This window comes from Danio aesculapii, chromosome 1, assembly GCF_903798145.1.
Source record: "Danio aesculapii chromosome 1, fDanAes4.1, whole genome shotgun sequence".
Taxonomy (NCBI): Eukaryota; Metazoa; Chordata; class Actinopteri; order Cypriniformes; family Danionidae; genus Danio; species Danio aesculapii.
In genome coordinates this window covers 44,132,413-44,148,530 of record NC_079435.1, presented here as the reverse complement: position 1 = coordinate 44,148,530, position 16,118 = coordinate 44,132,413, and the positions used below count along the sequence as shown (strand labels likewise).

Below are 16,118 nucleotides of genomic sequence, written 5' to 3'. Positions count from 1 at the left end.
CAGTATATTGGTAAAAAACTGTACATTCTAGTCAAACCATTCTTCTGCAATCTTTTACCAAAAATGGAAATAAGGGCAGTATTAATTGCTAAAAATGTGGGAGAGCGTTGATATTATGTGATTGTATTGTATTGCAATATGGAGCAATTAAGTGTTGATGTTAAGTTAAAAGAAATTCACAAATACTTGAAAATGAAATGGTTTAATGACAATAATTCTCTATGGTTACAACTGAATTAGTTACAAATAATTGTCTAAAATGATAAAATATAAAATGATAAAAACATATGATAATATTTGTACCCAGCTTAAATGTAAAAATAAAGTTACCTGAAAGAGAGAGAGACAGGGGGAGGAAGAGAGAGAGAGAGAGAAAGAGAGTAAGTAGGCCTCAAAGACAGCCTGATAGCACTAGAGTCAGAGAAGATAGACTCCAGATCAGGAGAGGACTAAGAAAAGTGCAGAGAAGGAAAAGAGACAGAGCAAACTTTACCACCTATTTTCTCTCTGTCTTGACCATGTGACCAAAGCCAAAATACTGAGACATTCAAACTGAACAATCAACATGTGACCACATCGTAAAACCCCCAAAGTCAACACACCAGGCCCTGATCTAATCAGTATCTGCCTTTGGAGTCAGTATGGACCTTCTTTGGTGAAAAAGACATGTTTTGCCATATAAACAAATGCATATGATAATTTTCATTCCTACAGATATATTGCAAGGTCATTTTCAAAAACGCATTATAGGGGTACTTTAAAAAAAGTATTTTTTTTTAGCAATGTTGTTCTTTAAGATCGTCAACAATATCAGTAAATTTCTGTTTAATTCACTCTATGCTAAGTGATTATAACTTGTTACAAAATATGGCAACTACGAGTTAAGAATATTTCTGCACAGATACCTACTATCCTGAGCGCTGCCGAGAGCCTCGGTGCCGCCGTCCTCCACGTGGGGACGAACGACACCGGGCTCCGGCAGACGGAGATCCTGAAGAAGGACTTCAGGAGCCTGATCGAGACGGTTCGACGCACTTCGCCCGCCACGCAGATCATCGTTTCTGGACCGCTTCCTACCTACCGCCGAGGAAATGAAAGGTTCAGTAGACTTTTTGCTCTGAATGAATGGCTATTAACATGGTGTGAAGAACAGAAATTGCTCTTTGCCAATAACTGGAATCTTTTCTGGGAGCGTCCTAGGCTTGTTCACGCTGACGGGCTGCACCCCAGTCGAGCTGGAGCTGAACTCCTGTCGGACAACATCACCAGAATACTTCGCTCTATCTGACTAGTAAGTAAAAATTCACAAAATTCACAATTTAGCCACACAGACTCCTATTCGTCCCACATAAATAACAGTAATGCATACCTAACTAACCACATAGAGACTGTGTCTGTTCCTCGTATTATTAGATCAAGAAACAAACGTACTGTGTGCTCCAAAAATAATCTATTAAGAATTAAACCAGAAAAAACACTAAAAAGTGAAAATACAAATTTCATGAAGCTTGGTCTCCTAAACATCAGGTCACTAGCACCTAAAGCACTTATCATAAATGAAATAATAACAGATAACAATCTTAATGCACTCTGTCTCACTGAAACCTGGCTGAAACAAAATGACTATATTAGTTTAAATGAGGCAACTCCTCCAGGATTCTTATATAAACATGAGGCTCGTCAAACTGGTCGTGGTGGTGGAGTCGCGTCAATCTTTAGTGATATTCTTAATGTTAATCAGAGAAACGGACTTATGTTTAGCTCCTTTGAAGTACTAGCGCTTAATGTTGTCCTTCCAAACACTATGCAAAAACCTATGTTATCTCTCGCTCTAATCACCATATATAGACCTCCAGGACCCTATGTCAATTTTCTAAAAGAGTTTTCTGATTTTATCTCTGACTTACTAGTTAAAACTGATAAAATACTAATTGTAGGAGACTTCAACATCCACATAGATGACGCTAACGACACATTAGGGCTCGCGTTTACGGACTTGCTGGTCTCACTAGGAATAAAGCAAAATGTTATTGGTCCAACTCATCGCCTAAAGCATACACTAGATCTAATTCTGTCTTATGGAATTGAGGTCACTGATGTAGACATTATACCACAAAGTGATGATATTACAGACCACTACCTCTTACTATATAAGCTGTGTTTACCTGAAATTAGCAGATCCGCTCCGATATATCGTCCTAGTAGAACTATTGTTCCATCCACTAAAGATGAATTTATAAATAACTTACCTGATCTTTCTCTACTTCGAAATGCACCCGCAAACGCAAATGACCTTGATGTAGTAACCAGCAGTATGGATGCCATCTTTACTAGCACTTTAAATACTGTGGCACCCATCAAACTAAAAAAGGCTAGAGAGAATAAAACTACACCGTGGTATAATAGTCATACCCGCGCTCTCAAAACAGCAACCCGTGCCCTGGAACGTAAATGGAAAAAAACTAATTTAGAAGTCTTTAGAATTGCATACAAAGACAGTATGTCCAGCTATAGGAGGGCTTTAAAATCTGCCAGGGCTGAGCACCTCCGCAAACTGATAGAAAATAATCAAAACAATCCTAGATTCTTATTTAACACCATCGCTAAATTAACAAATAATCGGTCATCTTTGGAACAAAACGTTCCACCGCAAATTAGTAGTGATGACTTCATGAATTTTTTCAGTGATAAAATAGAAGGCTTTAGACAGAAAATAGGAGATATTAAACTTTCTGCACCGCCCTATACTTCAGATCCAGTAAACACGCCTCTGAATCTAAATAACCTACAGTGCTTTAAAATCATAAAACAGGAAGAGCTAGACAAAATTATAAATAGCTCTAAATCAGCTACGTGTATATTGGACCCAATTCCAACAAAGTTACTGAAAGAATTGCTACCTGTTATAGGAGAACCTCTTCTTAACATTATCAACTCTTCTTTATCTTAAGGCCATGTTCCAAATCCCTACAAGTTAGCTGTTATTAAACCTATTATTAAGAAACCACAACTGGAACCCAGCAACTTAGCTAATTATAGGCCTATTTCAAACCTTCCATTTATATCTAAAATACTAGAAAAAGTTGTTTCTGCTCAATTATGCTCCTTTCTGCAGACCAACAATGTTTTTGAAGTGTTTCAGTCAGGTTTCAGAGCTCATCACAGTACAGAAACTGCATTAGTGAAAATAACCAACGATTTACTCTTAGCTGCTGACCAAGGGTGCATCTCGCTATTAGTTCTACTCGATCTTAGTGCGGCATTTGACACCATTGACCATGGTATCCTTATTAATCGCTTAAAGTCTACAGGTGTCCAGGGACAGGCCCTACAATGGTTTAAGTCATACTTATCTGACCGTTACCAGTTTGTAAATATAAATGGACAGCCTTCACAAATCAGCCCAGTAAAATACGGGGTGCCTCAAGGATCAGTTTTAGGCCCTTTGCTGTTTACAATATACATGCTACCCCTGGGAGACATTATTAGAAGACATGGGATCAGCTTTCACTGCTATGCAGATGATACTCAATTATATATTTCAACTAAACCTGACGAGACGTCTAATCTGCCCAAGCTAACTGAGTGTATTAAAGATGTTAAAGACTGGATGACCAACAATTATCTTCTCTTAAACTCAGACAAAACAGAATTATTACTTATTGGGCCTAAATCCTGTACACAGCAGATCTCACAACTCGATCTACAATTAGAGGGATACAAAGTTAGCGTTAGTTCTACTATAAAAGATCTGGGTGTCATATTAGACAGCAATTTAACTTTTAAAAATCATATTTCCCATGTCACAAAAACTGCTTTCTTTCATCTGAGAAATATAGCTAAGTTACGAAGTATGCTATCCATCTCAGATGCAGAAAAGCTAGTCCATGCTTTTATGACTTCTAGGCTGGACTACTGTAATGCTCTGTTTGCTGGCTGCCCAGCATCCTCTATTAACAAACTTCAATTAGTACAAAACGCAGCTGCCAGAGTTCTTACCAGGTCTAGAAAATTTGATCACATCACCCCAATTTTATCCTCCTTACACTGGCTGCCTGTTAAGTTTCGTATTGAATTTAAAATATTGCTTCTTACATATAAAGCTCTAAATAATCTAGCTCCTGTTTATCTAACCAATCTTCTGTCTCGCTACAATCCAACTCGCTCTTTAAGATCTCAAAACTCAGGGCTTCTGGTAGTACCTAGAATAGCAAAGTCGAGTAAAGGAGGTCGAGCCTTCTCATTTATAGCTCCTAAACTCTGGAATAGCCTTCCTGATAACGTCCGAGGCTCAGACACACTCTCCCAATTCAAAACTAGACTAAAGACCTATCTGTTCAGTAAAGCATACACTTAGTGCACCACTTAGGGGGCTTCCACACAGGTTATGCATCTTGCTGATATACACTGTGAACATCAGCTACGCTAATTATTTTCTTTATTCTCCATTTCCACCTGGGGATACTCTTCCCGAGGCCCTCAGACTATGCAGAGTCACTGATTCGATCCAAGACCAACGACGAGATGATCCCAAGGTTTCCATATCCTGGACCTGGCCGAATCCTGAACAACTACTGCGATGGTCATGGAAGAGTGGAGAACATGAGACTGTTTCCTATGACGCTCCAGAGACAGACGAGTCTTCGCTGAGGCCAGCTTCCAGCCTCCGCCACTGAGACTGCAGCTCTGCACAAGACGTTTGGCCAGCGGAGAAATTAAAATGGTCGTGCCCAACTGAGCCTGGTTTCTCTCAAGGTTTTTTTTCTTCACTTCCGCCTTTAGTGAAGTTTTTTTTCCCTCTCCGCTGTCGCCACTGGCTTGCATGGTTCAGGATCTGTAGAGCTGCGCATCGATGGATTTGCTCCTCAATATTTGGACTCTCAGTAGTGATTATTAAACCACACTGAACTGAGCTAAACTGAACTGAACTTAAACACTACAAACTGAACTACACTGTTCCTATTTACTGTGACCTTTTATGTGAAGCTGCTTTGACACAATCTACATTGTATAAGCGCTATACAAATAAAGGTGAATTGAATTGAATTGAACTACTAGATAATTGTTGCCAGTAAATTACTGTTAATTCACTCATTATTATCATTTTATCTCATTTTTAATGTAATGGGATGGCTTTCAAAACAACCAAACATAAAATAACCCATCAGGCTGCATCTTTTGCAGTGTAGAACATTCTCATCAAAAGAAAGAGATAAGAAAACAGCACTATTTCTGATTCTAAATGAAGAGATGGAAATATCTGAAGAGAGTGCATCTTAACAACATCAAATAACCACTGTGCGCCATTGCAAGAGCTGGATAAATTGCCTCTTTAGCTTTTCTTCAGCCCACCTATGGCAGCCCCAGAACTTTCTCTAACATGCACACATTCGTAATAAGCACAAATCAATAAAAGCACTAGCAAACAAAAGCTCACTTAGACCTCAAATTCAGCCTTCTCTCCTGGAGCATGCAGTCCTTCAGATACTATTACTGGCATTGATGTGCGTCTTAAATGAGCTGGGACTCTATCAGTCTGCTCTCAGAGAGAGAGAGAAAGACAAGCCACATTTGGACAGCTTTTTGCTCGCCTTCAACACCAATGAGGCTTATGAAATACCACCTTTATGGCTTGCTCTGGACATGTGATTAGATTAGTGTAACATCACAGAATGCTTTGCTGCTGACGGTTCCTGGCACGGTACATTGATTTTGTTGTAAACACTAGGCCACGAGCTCAGACAGCATTTGGAGTGGATTGGTTGGGACAGCGTGCTGAGATGTAGGTGGTAGTTTGGGATGAGCCTTGGTGGTTGCAAATGCTGATTTTGGATTTTATTTGTAAGTGTGTGTGTGTGTGTGTGTGTAACCCTCCTACTGTCTGGTCAGAGGCCAGAGTCATTATAAAATGTTGATGGGGAGTTGCCCAGCTGGAGAGCTGCTTACTCATCGTTCTTCTCTCTGTGTGGCAGAGGAAGAGACTTACAGGCAGGAAGTTGAGGGTGTGCGGATTTGTGTTTATGTGGAGGAGTAAAGAAAACATTCCTTACCATGAAGGTAATGGTAAAATAGTTCTGGCCTGAAACATTTTTGTACCAGACAAAATAAAGTACTTTAAATGGTAGTCTTAGAAATCCAAGTTTATAAAATATGCACACATGGTAGTAAAGAGTGGACCGAGTTGATTCGGTTGGCACATATGGTTATGGAATGAAACAAGTAGTTTCAAACCAGTGAACCAGAATGCATATCCATCCGGCAAAATTGGATGTTTTAAACATTGTGAAACTTCTATGGTTTCTTACTAAGGCTGCTTTTACATGCAACCCAGGATTATTGGAGTTATGTTCCCAGAGATACATTTTTGAGAACCAAGAAATATGTATCTTGGACTATGTCTTGTTGTAGTTTTTGTTTTCACATATCCACTACAGGCCACCGTGTACATTTTTGACAATCTTAAATATGTTACTGGGGCTTGTTTTCACATATGCGCCATTTCTCATAAATCCACCATCAAGTCTGCTGTATACATTTCTGCCCACCTCAACGTCCTTCTTGTGCGCATCTATGAGAGAAGGGCTTGTTTTCATGCATAATATATCAGGTTGATATTGACTGACCCACTCCCTTCCCTAAACCCAACTCATAGTGTTTTTTTTGTTCAAAAGCAAACTAGAAGAGAAAAGCCATAGCAACCACATGCTTTTACTAGCAGTTTAGCTGGTTTTTGGAACCATTCTTGCTTGCCAGCCCACCTCCCAAGTCTGGCACCATACATGGCAACTACGAATGCTACCGTTCTTTGTAAAAAATCGTATTGTCTTGTTGTCCTCCCACAGTTCGGTGTGTCCTGTGATCCCTGTGCATAATAATATGCATTATTAATATTGGTTCGGTGGTAAAACAACTGCAACAACGCAAAAAGGTCAGTTTTTGTACGCTTCCGATTACCTTTCACATGCACTGCACATGAGAAGACCTGTCCAATCACCTCTTAGACATCACGTTTCTTCACATGTCACTGTGTGTGGAATTTCTTGGCAAGTGAAGGGGATACAGCACAAATGCGCAGCTGAGGCCAAAACACAAAGCATTGCCAACAGGCACTCAATGTAAATTCAGACAGACACAAAAAAAATAACAAATGCCGATTATTTTTTGTTATCGTTGCAAAGATAGCCTAGATCAGTGATCACTAATAGGCGAATCAATGTTTCGTGTCCAGAACCAGAAGTGAACCGTACGGACTCTGACATACATCCTATAGTTTGCGCAGGTCTGTTACTTCAGTCCCACTCCTGCTGGGCGTTATTCTGCACCTGATCGCTCCTGCAAAAAGAAAAGTTTTCCTCTCAATGTACTGTTCCCACTAAATTAAGTGAGAAGAACGCTCACTCTTTGCTTAAGAGAGAAGATTCATTCACTATGCTGGTGCTGATAAGTGACATCAGAGCTCTGTGGAATGATTGTTAATAAAAATGTCGGGGTAAAGGTTAGATCGCTGATGATTGTGACAATGAGTGATTAAAACAGATTTCTTATGCCGTTTTCACACTATGTACATTTGCCCTGATTCGAGCTGAAGCACGCTTGTCCCCCCTCCCGTCTCCCCTGACGGCCTGCACTCATAATCAATCATAAAGTCCTGAAGCTGCAGGAATTAAGAGGTTTGCTAAAGGTGCAGCTGTCGTGCAGTGAGGGGTTTGCGTCTTTAATAATCTACAACAGTTTGCATTCATTAAACAGTAAGAATGATTGATAAATCCATATGAAACAGTCCCTTAAAAGTCACGTCTCACCTTCAGTTTCGGGCTCATGTGTGCTTTGCACTCATGCTACAAGCATACCACGCCTGAGACCAAGTGAACCACGCTCTGGCACACCCCTTTCAACTAGGCCAAGGGCCTGCCAACTGAACCGTGCCTGAGCCAGGTTCAGAGCACTCACACAATTCAAACGATCCGGGAAACGGGCCTGGGCATGGTTCAGATAGCAGAGTGTGAGTGCCTCCTTACTATAAGTGGTCAGATAAATTAAGCATAATGATATGTTGCAATATTTATAATTTATTTATTCTATATGCAGTCAAATTAATATTTATTCATTCATTTATTTTTTTAATTAATTTATTTATTTTATTCCTAGAGATGGGTTGCAGCTGGAAGGGCATCCGCTGCGTAAAACATGTGCTGGATAAGTTGTCAGTTCATTCCACTGTGGCGACCCCGGATTAAAAAAGGGACTAAGCTGAAAAGAAAATGAATGAATAATTTATTTTATTCATTTATTTATTTAATTGTTATTTATTTATTAATTCATTTAATGTTTTAAACAAATGTCAGCTTTGTATACAATAGGAACAATTAGTATACAATAGGAAGAAAATGCTTAAATGAAGAGCCTTTAATCAAGTATGAATGAAACAAATTACATGTGGAAGTTTAAAGCTCCATAATGGTGCTGGCACTGGATTATTTTGTGTCTTGATCACATATTATTCTGTTTATAATGGGCATATGGTCATTGCTAAAACTAGTTTGTTGTGACACTGCTAATTACTACACCCGGCTCCTATTTAATATGATAACAATGTATTAATTTTTAGTATCACAGCTTTCCCAATTATTATTAATATTGGTTTTCACAACACTCCAGTACAATATGTTCTTTAAATCGTCTTTATCTACGTTTCACAAATAAAGTCACCATGAGGGTGTTTAAAAGACCATTTTGATTTTAGGTCATCTGCTCTGTAAACGAATGAATAGTGTGTAAAGGTGACCTCTTTCTTTCCATCACTCTCTTTCAGAATTTGTGCTGTTGCAGCAGTAACACATAATGCAATGAAGTATCAATCCTGAATGGCAAACAAAGAGAAAAGAGAAGAGAGGAGAGAGAGAGGAGGTGGAGACACAGTCAGAGCAGAATGTTAATGCTATCACTAGACTCTCATTCACTATGACTTCAGAGTCATTTTCAAATAAAGCAGTCAGTTTCATCGAGTTCACACCATGAGAAATATCAATGAAAGATTTCGCTTATACTGTAAGTCTGAATTTGACATTTTTCTGTAGATGCTCTTAGATGCATGTGTCCTTAAGATTAAGATTATGTTTTAGGCTTAAAAATATTTTTACGCTAATTTATTAGTGCTTTGGCTGACTTAAATCATATCTGAAAAACTTTCATTCTGACTAACTGAAATCCTTATATATAATATATAATATATAAATAATAAATTATATATATATATATATAATATATAAATCTTCTATATAAATTTCTCCTTCTTACTAATTGGTGGAGATGAGAACAATAATATACAGTCAGAGCCAATCACAGAGCATCTGGACCTGAGCAGTTCAGACGTTGGAATCGCTGAATAAACATGCTGCTTTTAAAGGAGGATTTTTTGTTTTATACTGGAATATAACATACAGGCTTGTAAATGCAAAACCAAATGAATATTTAAAGACTGTAACTTTGTTTAATGAAACATGGATGTGATAATGTCCAAAGTGTGATAATATAAAACTAGATATTAAAGTTTGAGGACAAACTTTATGGTGGCTTGAAAAGCCGAGTCTGAATTAGCATGTTACTAGCATGAATTAGCAAGTAACTAGCATGATTCTAACATAAATTAGCATGTAACTAGCATGATTCTAGCATGAACTAGCATGTTACTAGCATGTTTCTAGCATGAATTAGCATGATTCTAGCATGAATTAGCATGTTACTAGCATGTTTCTAGCATGAGTTAGCATGTTACTAGCATGTTTCTAGCATGAATTAGCATGTTACTAGCATGATTCTAGCATGAATTAGCATGTTACTAGCATGTTTCTAGCATGAATTAGCATGTTACTAGCATGTTATTAGCATGATTCTAGCATGAATTAGCATGTTTCTAGCATGAATTAGCATGTTATTAGCATGATTCTAGCATGAATTAGCATGTTACTAGCATGATTCTAGCATGAATTAGCATGTTACTAGCATGATTCTAGCATGAATTAGCATGTTACTAGCATGTTTCTAGCATGATTTAACATGTTATTAGCATGATTCTAGCATGAATTAGCATGTTTCTAGCATGAATTAGCATGTTATTAGCATTATTCTAGCATGAATTAGCATGTTACTAGCATGATTCTAGCATGAATTAGCATGTTTCTAGCATGAATTAGCATGTTACTAGCATGATTCTAGCATGAATTAGCATGTTACTAGCATGATTCTAGCATGAATTAGCATGTTATTAGCATGATTCTAGCATGAATTAGCATGTTACTAGCATGATTCTAGCATGAATTAGCATGTTACTAGCATGATTCTAGCATGAATTAGCATGTTACTAGCATGATTCTAGCATGGATTAGCATGTTACTAGCATGTTTCTAGCATGAATTAGCATGTTACTAGCATGATTCTAGCATGAATTAGCATGTTACTAGCATGATTCTAGCATGGATTAGCATGTTACTAGCATGTTTCTAGCATGAATTAGCATGTTACTAGCATGTTTCTAGCATGAATTAGCATGTTACTAGCATGTTTCTAGCATTAATTAGCATGTTACTAGCATGTTTCTAGCATGAATTAGCATGTTACTAGCATGATTCTAGCATGAATTAGCATGTTACTAGCATGTTTCTAGCATGAATTAGCATGTTACTAGCATGTTATTAGCATGATTCTAGCATGAATTAGCATGTTTCTAGCATGAATTAGCATGTTATTAGCATGATTCTAGCATGAATTAGCATGTTACTAGCATGATTCTAGCATGAATTAGCATGTTACTAGCATGATTCTAGCATGAATTAGCATGTTACTAGCATGATTCTAGCATGAATAAGCATGTTACTAGCATGATTCTAGCATGGATTAGCATGTTACTAGCATGTTTCTAGCATGAATTAGCATGTTACTAGCATGTTTCTAGCATGAATTAGCATGTTACTAGCATGTTTCTAGCATGAATTAGCATGTTACTAGCATGTTTCTAACATGAATTAGCATGTTACTAGCATGATTCTAGCATGAATTAGCATGTTACTAGCATGATTCTAGCATGAATTAGCATGTTATTAGCATGATTCTAGCATGAATTAGCATGTTACTAGCATGATTCTAGCATGTTACTAGCATGTTTCTAGCATGAATTAGCATGTTATTAGCATGTTATTAGCATGTTTCTAGCATGAATTAGCATGTTGTTAGCATGATTCTAGCATGAATTAGCATGTTTCTAGCATGAATTAGCATGTAACTAGCATGATTCTAGCATTAATTAGCATGTAACTAGCATGTTACTAACATGATTCTAGCATGAATCAGCTTGTTTCTAGCATGAATTAGCATGTTGTTAGCATGATTCTAGCATGAATTAGCATGTTACTAGCATGACTAGCATGTCACTATCGTGTTGCTAGCACCTTTCTAGCAAGATTAGCATGTCAGTAGGATGTTAAAACTGTTAGCGTGTGTTAGAATAGCTAGTCACAGTCTCTGGGACAGTTGCTAGGGTGCTGAAAATGGTTGCTAGGGAGTGGCTAGTAAGTTTAAAGGTAATCAGTGATTGGCTGCTGGCTAGACTGAGTTGAATGAGGCCAGACTCTAGTCTGTAGGACAGTCTGATGCAGAGTTATGAGCTCACAAAGGTTGATCCAATGTTAAGTAAATGGGAGTCTTTTACAATGGAAGTCTATGGGACAGTTGCTAGGGTGCTGTAAGTGGTTGCTAGGGAGTGGCTAGTAAGTTAAAAAGTCATCAGTTATTGGCTGCTGGCTAGACTGAGTTAAATGAGTCCAGTTAGAAGTCTGTAGGACAGTCTGATGCAGAGTTATGAGCTCACAAAGTTTGACCCAATGTTAAGTCAATGGGACTTTTGGGTTTTTTCTGGGTCGTTTTTCGGAAAACCCAAGGTCGGATCAGTTAGAAAAGATATAGCAACCCGAGTCAGACCAGTTCGAAGGTTTGACGAAAGTTTGAAGTATGTAGCTTGAAAGGCCTAGGAGGAGATACACTTAGAAATTAGTCTCAGAAGAATAAGAAGAAGAAGAAGAAGAAGAAGAAGAAGAAGAAGAAGAAGAAGAATAATAAGTTTAAGATAGATAACAGTATGCTGGCTTTTCAAGCCACCATAATTACACTGTTTTATTATTATTATTACTATTATTATTATCATCACTATTATTATTTAGTAGTAGTAGTGGTGGCAGTAGTAATAGTATTATTGTACTGTACCATTATTACACAATAAAACCCAAATGCCAACTTTATCAAATGAAAAGAGTGTAGTTAACTCAAAATTTACTGAAAGTTAATTCTACTCATTTGAAAAAGAGTTTTGAACTCAGTGTTGAAGCTAATGAGTTAATTAAATACCTCATTACTTCAACTTAAATGAAGTTCACAGTACTCATATAGGTTAGTTTTATTACCTCAAATGGTTTGTAGCAATCAGTTTCCTCAAACGGTTTGAGTTGCCTTAACTAATTGCATTTCACAGTATTCAGTTGGTTTGAGTTCTCTTCGTTTATTGGGTTTTACTGTGCTCACATTATCTAGTTTAGTCAAATGGATGAATTTCACTGTACTCATTAGGATTACTTTAACTTAAATGGTTTGTTGCAATTGGTTTCCTCAAATGGTTTGAGTTACTTAAACTTTTTGGGTTTTCTTTTGGTCTTTGTTCAATAGTAAATTACAATAGCCATGTCATAATTTATACCTTACATTTGCGAATATATATACAGCTCAGCATAAATGAGTACATCCCCTTTTGAAAACAATACATATATTTTTTAGTTTATCAGTAAATTTTGCCAATCTTTACTGCATTTAAACAAAACAGTTTTATTAACCAGTTTTATCCATTAAAATAAGTCTGGACACCCAACACTAGAAATAAAATACACAAATTTAACCAACAAATTTTGATATTTGTTTCTTTTGATTTTTCCTGTTAAATAAAACTGTATGCGGTATTTCCACCCAACATTAATTTGTGTGTGCTTGGGTTTCTGTTAAATTGGCTCCAGGTTTGCTTTTGGTACAGACAGTCACGATCACACAATGAAGACACGGATGGTTCTCTTTTCATCAATTTATTCAAAACAATGTGGAAAGTTCATTAGGATAAGCAGGTAAGTGATATTCTTGGATGGAGTGGACTTGTAACCTGTTCACAACGTAAACAAGGATCTTCATGCAACCACCAGAGTATAAAGTCACTTCCCTTAATCACAGCTTGTGCATCCACAGGTTTAGGAGAAACGTCCATAGGAGAAGGGAAAGCAGCAAACCAGGGAGGAGGAGAGGTGAACCATCTGACATCAATTCCAGTCGATGAATGACTGGAATCGAGGAAGCTTTATGGGGGACAGTGATTGCTGGTGCAGGTGTGTCTTATTAGAATTCAGGTGAGAGTGCTTGGGTGTGATGAGAGGTGGCAGGAGAAGGGGAGCGATGATTGGAGCTGAGGGAACAAGATGGTGAGGGAGACTGGTGATTGGAGCAGCAGGAACGAGCCGGGGATGTGACACTCATCTATACACAAGTATATTATTGTATAGAATCCTATAGAAAATGTTTATTTAAAAGAGTATTTAAATAAAACAAACATTTCTGAAATGATGAAATGCTAATGAAGTCAGAGATGATAACCAATTTGATGATGACTAACTCTAGAGATAAATTTTGTGTCATCATAAATAGATAGCAAATGTGGAAATCACATATTATTCCTTTTAACATGCATATGGTCATTGCTAAAACTAGTTTGTTGTAAGACCACCAACTAATGCAACATACTCCTATTTAATATGAAATGAAGCATCACAGCTTGTTTATATTGTACAGAGCTCATTCACACATAGACATACTATTTTTAGTACTTTAGTATTTTTTAGAAATCATATGGCTGATATGCATATGATACACAAGGGACTGGATGAACTCCAATCTGGTAGCAGAGCTTTAAGCAAAATGGAAGTTCTGTGAGATAATATGAAAATGGTTCAAAAAATGCATATAATGCAAAAACTCCTCTAATTCAGAGATAAGAGGATAAGAAGAATACTTCAGAATTTAGGAGAGAACCCCAGAATTCAGGAGAGAACCCCAGACACTTCCTCCAGCTTCTCCAGATATAATATAATAATATAATTATACAATAATCTAATATATAATGCAACAATAAAGTACTTTTCACTGAATGTCTGACGCATGTTTATGATGTACTAAAAATATTTTAGTCATATACTGTAGAATAGTCAATGCAATATCTTATAAAATGTTTATGTGTTGTAAATAAGGAGTTGTTATGAAGCAATATCAGTATTTGCTTATGCCTTCAGTGCAATTGCAGAGAAAACAAATTCAAATGGACATAATGTCAGCATTAGCAAGCTGTACATTGGATTGATACTCTAATATAATCAATATATGGTGAAGCAGAGTATTGCTGTCATTTTTTTTAACCCCAGTGGATGGCCATAGAAGCAGCAAACCCCTTGGGAATGGTAAGTTACTTGTGTCTACAGTTTTGAGGAATGGGACAATGGTGTGTGACTTTTTTGAGTGCAGAAGTGCTGTGTGTTCAGATCAGTTGTGTGCTTTTAAACTTCATTGCATATATTTAAATTATATTGAGGACAATTATTACAATGAGTAATAATGTTTTAGTTAAAATTCATACTGATAGGACCTTTAGGGGTAGGGGATGACCTTTTTTTACTTTTTAGAGAGAATCACTATTTAAAAAAAACTAAAAATATATATATAATAAATAAATGAATCAAAAACAAGCAAGACTAACTTTATAGAACAAATACATTTTCAGAATAGTTCATCAGGGGGGTTTTGGCCTAGAAATGTAGAAAATCACTGGCTCAGAGTTCACTAAACCAAAGACAAAAAAAGAGATCTTCTCTAGTTTGCTTTTCTGAGTCCATTTCTTTTTTCTTAGCAACAGAATTGGCCTGGGCAGCTAATGAGGAAAGAAACGGATTAAAAATGCAGCTGCATATGCAGCAGATTAATTGCTCTCATCAGCTTTGGTAATAATGCGATAATGTGTTTTTCAGGAGTTAATGTAAACTATGGTAAGAACATGTAGACTAAGATGAAGAGGAAGCGGAGACAACGGGGAGTTGTTTGGCTGTCTTGATTAATGGCATTGGGAAAGTCTTTGGACTTTTGTCTGTGTTCCTGTGTGGTAAAATGGAGAAGTATTGATGAGTTTACAGGATGCTGAAAATCAGATTGGAAGGAACTGCACATTCTCTTCAGGACATATTGATTGGGAAGGCAAACGCTAAACCCAAATTCACAATCAGAACCCCACTGTGTTCTGACTGACAAACAAACACAAGTAGCTCTTTAACAACAGCAATGGAAGGGAACATTTCACATCTTTGATTTGAGGACTGGCCGTAGGAGGGCACTTGGACAACAGCTGCCACTTCAACACAACCCTTTTCAAAGAAAAGAAAACAACATCATAATATTAACAATAAAATCTAATGCTGGGTGTTAGTTAAATAACTAATTAGGATAGGCCTGCTATGTGTTCTGGTCTGGTGGGTTGTGTTATTAGTCCATTTGACTTGCAGCCTGCTGTCAGTCTTTTGATTTAATGCCAGCTCTCCACTATGGACTTAAATAACACAATATGAGACCTTCAGTTGAGACAATCATATTATGAGAATCGTTAAAGACGTCTGTGTGAACAGATAATGAGCATTGACTGGAAAATTTTGTTAGATTCTAAACAGTAAAAAATCAAATAAGCTTGAGGAATTATTAAAGTGGTAGTTTAAGCTTCACATCACATTTCATTTGTTCATTTAACTGCTATAGTCAGACTTTTTTAAGGCTGGCCAAGGCAGAATTTATTTGATGGAATAAAAAGCCCTTGATGGTTAGGGCTAATAATTCTGACTTTAGCAATATATATATATATATATATATATATATATATATATATATATATATATATATATATATATATATATATATATATATATATATATATATATATATATATTATATATATAGCAATACATACAAACAAATAAAAGAAAAAAAAAACACAAATAGATCTC

General features: G+C 36.9%; 1 long non-coding RNA gene across 1 annotated transcript in view; it reads left to right on the top strand.

Moving 5' to 3' along the window:
• The window catches only part of LOC130231575 (uncharacterized), a 57,815-nt gene extending 44,380 nt beyond the window's left edge, over window positions 1-13,435 (top strand). Inside the window, exon 3 of the long non-coding RNA XR_008838060.1 lies at window positions 13,276-13,435. This is a non-coding gene — a long non-coding RNA (uncharacterized LOC130231575). The remainder of the gene's footprint in view (window positions 1-13,275) is intronic.
• Window positions 13,436-16,118: the final 2,683 nt, after the last annotated feature.